This window comes from Dipodomys spectabilis, unplaced genomic scaffold, assembly GCF_019054845.1.
Source record: "Dipodomys spectabilis isolate Male_0828 unplaced genomic scaffold, ASM1905484v1 ptg000727l, whole genome shotgun sequence".
NCBI lineage: Eukaryota > Metazoa > Chordata > Mammalia > Rodentia > Heteromyidae > Dipodomys > Dipodomys spectabilis.
In genome coordinates this window covers 472,602-479,130 of record NW_024871404.1, presented here as the reverse complement: position 1 = coordinate 479,130, position 6,529 = coordinate 472,602, and the positions used below count along the sequence as shown (strand labels likewise).

At 41.4% G+C, this 6,529-nt stretch overlaps 1 long non-coding RNA gene across 1 annotated transcript; it reads right to left on the bottom strand.

Annotated features, from left to right (window-relative positions):
• Positions 1–1,441: 1,441 nt before the first annotated feature.
• On the bottom strand, positions 1,442–6,011 carry LOC122102046. Its single transcript, XR_006146451.1, has 3 exons — positions 6,002–6,011; positions 2,430–2,432; positions 1,442–1,622 (listed from the first exon to the last, which is right to left on the bottom strand). It is a non-coding gene; the product is annotated as an uncharacterized LOC122102046 (long non-coding RNA).
• Between the last annotated feature and the right edge of the window lie 518 nt (positions 6,012–6,529).

Below are 6,529 nucleotides of genomic sequence, written 5' to 3'. Positions count from 1 at the left end.
GAGAAAAAAGTACAAGAGACTCAAAGAAAATGAAAGAACAGGATTTTATCACTAATCACATTTGGAGGTTTTGTTTTAAATTGATAATAAGCATAAATCCTTTTCTTCTACCATGTCACTCTTCTGTGTAAAAAAGCTCTCTGGAGCTGGGCATTTTGGAACATGCCTGTAATCCCAGGTATTTTGGAGACAGAGATAGGAGATCATGGCCCAAGGCCAGCCCTGGGCTATAAACAAAAGACCCTATCTGAAAAATAAAGCAAAAAATAATACCAATAATAGGACTGGGCGTGTGGCTTAAGTGGTAGAGCATTTGCCAAGCAAACACAAGGCCTTGAGTTCAAAACCCAAAGTTCTACCTAGGGGAAAAAAAAAACTTGGATTCTTAAAACCCTATAGATTGGACAAAAAGTCTAGAAACTGACTTTCAGTTAGTGTAGACACACTTTTTACAGTCTATCGTTTCGCACATTCCAATAGGAGGCAAGTAGTATTTGAATTATTTTTCAGTGGCATCAGTATCAAGACTATACCAGTGTATCTGAACTTTTTTCTGAAGTCCTAGAACATCTATATTATTAAGCATTTTGTTTTCCTTTTGGACTTTCATACAGATGTCTTTCTAAAATCATTTGTTAAGATCACCTGTTCTGATACAGTGCTACATAGCATGTTTTTGTTCTGTGGGAATCTTCAGAGACAGTTCTATCTATTGGTAGCTTTGTTAGACTTGGCTCTTCACTCCAAAGCGGGGGACTCATGTCCTTCCAGTAGGGAATCTACAAAGTTATTTCAATTAAAACCAAAATTTGATAGCAGGAGACAGCTTCCTGATCTAAATGTACAATTAGAGTTTAGGTTGGCAATTACTTTAAAAGGTTGTTTTTTGTTCTTTTTTTTTTTTTTTGGAGAGGGTTGTCTTTGATCTCTGTAAATACCAACAAGCTTATACATTGTAAGCCAAGTGCGTATGCCTATGTATGAATTTGTAGAGCTGATTTCTGCTTCAAGTGAAGCTGCACCTTTCATTTTATAAAGTTCCCTCCACCCAGAATCCTATAAATGTTGTAAATAGAACATGGAAATTGTAGTAGTAGGATCAATTTGAGAATATCTGCTGATAGACCAAAAAGTTCATTTTTTTAAGTACCTTGGTTAATTAAAAAGTAAAAAGATTATTTCTCTTGCTTATTTTTGAAAAGAAGAATGCACTTTAACATAGAGCTGCATGGGCAATTCAAACAAATCTGTGAAGTGCAGTACCCGTCCAGAAATCACACTTCCTGAAAGCCGTTCAAAAAGCAGAGTCCAGACGGGCTGTTGATCTCACTGCCTGTAGGTTGAAGCTCAGATTCTGAACAATTTTGATACTTGCAGGGCTGCCTCAAAAGAGCAATGTGAATACAGCCACAAGCTTCGGACAGGCCTGTAAAACAGCGGGTCCCGTATTTACCACTAACTAGCAAAACTGACAGAAAACTCATAGAAAAAGTTAAGAATCCTTCCTGCTGGTGTGCACTCCTTACAATAGCAGACTTTTGCAAATGGAGTTTTACAGTCTATATTTAAAGAATTGTATGTTTGTAACAAAGTTTGCGGAAAAGTGAAAAAAAAAAAGAATTCTCCTTGAGGCAACAGCTCCCCATTAGGACTACCTTAGCCTGTCATGAGGAATTGCTGGTCAATAGGGACTGTCACCCAACTCTACTGCTAGCCCCTATATCCCATGCCCATCGAGGGCCCAACTACCCACCCTGCCTGCCTGAGCAGGTGACCTGGTTCTACTTGCCAGAGGAGCCAAAGCCGAAGGAAGTAAGAAGGTCATGGCCACACAAAGGCCACCCATGCGTGTGAGCACATGGGCTGCAGCCAAACCTATCCAAGGAGCTCTCATCTCAAGGTGCATTTCTGAACCCATACAGGTGAGACACCTTACCTTACCACTGTGACTGGGATGGCTTTGGGTAGAAGTTTGCCCATTCTGATGAACTGACCAGGCAACACTAGTCGTGCTGCCATTCCTGTGCCACAAGTTCAACAGCCTTGTCCAGGTTGGTCTCCTGGCTTGACCCATAGAGAGGGTCTTATCCAGATAGGTCCCCTGGCCTGAAACATAGAGACTGCCTTGTCCAAGTGAGTCTCCTGGCTTGACTCAAAGAGACGGCCTTGTCCAGGTGGGCTCACCTGGACAGACACATAGAGACTGCCTTGTCCAGGTGGGTCTCCTGGCCTGACACACAGAGACGGCCTTGTCCAGGTGGGTCTCCTCGCCTGATGCATACAGATTGCCTTGTCTAGATGAGTCTCCTGTCCTGATGCATAGAGACAGCCTTTTCCAGGTGGGTTCCCTGGCCTGATGCACAGAGACACTGTTAAATCCCTGACTGTGGATACAGAGTCACATACTGCCAGTAGAAAATCCTTCATACTGTCTTCCCATGTGAGAGAGCTCATGTTGGCAAAGCACTACAACCATGGGAAAGTTTCCAATATCTCTTGTGAATGGATAATCAAGAGAAAGGAGGAATCCAAAGGCAAAATTTAAAAAACAAAATTGAACAAATGGGTCTGAGATTGTATCGGCTATCATTGCAATTCTAAATCAACTTGAGTATTTCTGGATTTACAAGACACCACCATGGGGATTACTGGAAGCTGTGGATAATGGGGTGCAAATTAGATCCATCAGTTGGGGTGGGGTGAGGGAGAGGGAAGACCAGAATTCCCTTGAATTTGTAATGATCTCAGAGGAAGGAAAATCCATGGCCAAAGGTGACAAAGGAGTTTTACTAGCTGGTCTATAACTGCATTGTCCTGGGCTACCTCAGAACTAAGAGCAGCTGCAGCCTCCAGGTGGCAGGTTTCTCTCTCTTTCCAGCAGGCCTCTCTATACCACAGGGCTTTCCTCTCCACAGGCCTGGCCTCTGCTCTGCTCCAGGAGGCCTGCCTCTTGTGGCCTTGTGGTGGTGTTAGTCTCACTCTACACCCCTCCCCCACTCGGCTTCTCACAGATTGTCTCAGATGCAATATAAATATAAAGAACACCTTGTATTCCCTTTGCCTTCTAAAAGCCATTATTTAGTTAGAAGAAGAGGAAGAGATTTCAGTACAGAATATGTGTTCTAATAGCCTAAATGATGGTGCTTGATGAGTCTTGGTTCTAAAGGTACAAAAGAGGAAGCCAAAGTTCTCAAACTGCTGTATGCTTTGACAAGGACTATATATATATATATATATATATATATATATGTTTGGGGGGGTGGTCTGGTCATGGGGCCTGAACTCTGGGTCGGGGCACTGACCCTCAGCTCTTCAGCTCAAGGCTTGCATTCTACCACTTGAGCCACAGTGCCACTTCCAGCTTTTTTCTTTTTGCTTATGTGGTGCTGAGGAATCGAACCCAGGGCCTCAGGAATGCAAGGCAAGCGCTCTACCACTGAGCCACCTTCCCAGCCCTGACAAGGACTATATATTTGTCTTCTGATCTATATGTATGACTAAGTTATACTTGGTTTACTTCTTTAACATTTTTTACGGAGACAGTCTGTTATGCAATGTGGTTTCAAAGGCACAATAATTTGTGCAATCGTTTATTCCTAAGTATGCCTTAAGCAGAGCTAACATGTTACATAGTTCTTCACCTTAATAAATATGTAATATAAATTTAACCAAACTTCTATTTTGTATATTTGCAAAGTACAAAGTAAAAAAATTGAACATTTTTTTGGAATTTGTATTTTGCATACTCAAGATGAGAATTAAGTTTTAAACAAGCCTATAATATTTTATGTGAATAAAATAAAATGGGCACATTTTACAATCGATCTCCCATGACTGTGGTGCCAATTGCCCATTCCCACGGGGGATATGCAGAATCCCCCTTCCCCCTGTAGGGCAGGATTAACAAATCACTCCAGGATCCTCCTGCTGACCTGACCACAAGGGTCTGTTGGTCCACTGGAGGCAAAGAAGTCTTCCATTTCACACTGGGGCTGCAGTCCAACTGAAAGCTCACATGTAGAAGCCACCTTGACTCCAGCGTTCATTCCATTTCTCTTCTCTTCCAATTAACTCTGAACCCACTTCAATGTTTCTGGGTCTTCCAAGGTACTGTACCCTGCTTTATTAACTGCAGTCTTCTCAAGTTCTTTACACAGGACACATCAGTAAGCACCCATATTCATGAGCAAAAACTCCACTAGGAAGAGACAGTGCTATCTGAGCTGCATGAAATAGGAAGGTGTAGGCAGAAAGGTCTAGGTTTTGTGCCATGCCACCTCCTTCAGAGTCTGCATGAGATATCATGCCAGATAATGCATAAGCTTCAAGGAAGCATGCCTGCAGGAAGGGAGTGTTAGTTCAAGGTTTCCCATACACTTGGCTGCACCTTTATAGCCTCTACCTTTATTCTTACTATATTCTTCTTGGCTGTACATTCATTGCCTTTATTCTCGTTTTGGCTATTTTTCTATTGATCCACGAATAGAGCATGTTGTTTCTTTCCAATCCAATGGAGACGGCTTCTCTGAATAATAAAGACAAAAGATTAAATGTGGGCAATGCCACAATCAATCTATCATTTGATGTGACACTGCCTCCAGGAACTCCTACAATTTCACAAGCAGTTTTGTGTCTCATTCATAGTAAATATAGAAATTTAAAATCTCTAGATATGTTACAACAGGCAGAATTAATGAATTAAACTAAGCCAGGAGTTATCCGAAAAGCACAGAGAGTTCTAGAAAAAGGGACCCCTGATAATTAAAGGAAAAGAAAAATTTCCCAACAGTTATGACTACTTTTAGTCCAGCTTACATTATAGGGAATAGATGGTGATTTCCCACAAAATATAAAGTTAGTGACATCACATTTCCTGAGCTGACCCATGAACCATTGCCTTATACAGGAGTTTACAAAGATGAAAATAGATGGATTAATGTAAAAGGAAAAAGGGTGTTTTGGAACTCATTAGATTTTATGCAAAGATTAAGTAGATCTGGACCATTATGGTGTTTATTATCAAAACAACAAGATAGTTTAAAATAATAATTAGAAATTTATGTGAACAAATATTGGGATTAACATTATAGAAAACGGAGAATGCCTGATTCAACCTGAAAGTGGTTTTTAGGATGGTTTCAAAGGGGCTTGAAAATATATGAAAAAAATAAAAAGAGTACAATATATGTACAGCCCTGTCTTAGGTTTGTTCATTATTAAACATAAAAAGGCTGACTAGATGACGCATTGTTTCGCACCATTTAGCTTAAACAGTTGGTGGGATAGTAATCAATTTTTATGTAATCCATCAATGTTTTTCTTTTCCTAAAAATTGATTACTTGCTTAAATAAAAAAAGAATCTATGTCACAATCACACACTGTATGAAAATGTTAATTCTCCTCAATAAAGATACACTCAGATGCAACTCTTTTGAGTCTGTGTCTGTCACTTCGCCTACTCCTTGCCCACCTATCCCCAGATCCCTGTTCCATTGGTCCCAGTGCTCCGGCAGAGCTGGTCCGTCGCAGTTTTGTAAGCTGAAGTCAGAAGTTTCCTATACCTACTGCAGTGTAGCTAGCAGCATTGTCAAGTTTTAATTAAATAAACTGAAATCAAATTGGGCCCATGTATAAGATCAAGGTGCCACAAGCTCATATTTATAGTTCCTTCAATAGGATTCAAGACATCTGCTACCAACTTCCACAGCCACTATATTAAATGGACTAAATAAAATCTGTGCATGATGGCTCAAACCTCACCAGGAACAGACCAGTGGAATTTCTCCCAGCCATGTCTCTAGTTTTTACTCCCCTTGCTCTGTTTTCCCACATTAGAGCTGATAGAGAAAGTTAAACAGGGAGAAAAGATGACACTGGGAGACAGCAGGAATTCCAATCAGCTGCAGCCTATACCTACCCAGCCATGAGGATGCTCTTCTTCCCCCTGCACACAAACTCTGAGGAGAATTCTGCCTACCTGAGAAGGGAAAGGAAAAGAACTTGAGGTTAAGGGATAGTGGAGAGAGGACAGAGGAAAGCAATCCAGAGACAAGAAGGGAAAACAGAGAGAAAGAAGACTAGAAATAACAAATAGCTTAATACAGGAAGTGGGAGAGAGAGCACTGGGGGGAGCAATCTACAATTCTGTAAACACCCCAAGTACCACTGGCAAGCAGTGTTCATCCTTCCACTATTGCTCCAGAATCCTCCTTTGAGACCAGAATTGAAGGACACTCAGTCAGTCATGTAAGGGCCACAAAAAATCACTTGACATGTGACAGGTCAGCACACATGTTTTTCACTGGATGCTCACAGCTGTCTGTTCAGCCCCGGAACAATGTCATAAAAATCCAGATGGCCCTTGGCTGAGAAAAAGGTTCTTGGCCCTTGTGTAGACGATAATAAAAGTGGAGAGGAGTATATGCTATTGATAACAGAGTCCGCTGCACTTTCACACCCTGCATGGTGGACCGTCTACCCAACTCCACTCACCTCACCACACTGGGCACCTCTGTTGCACAGCAGGAG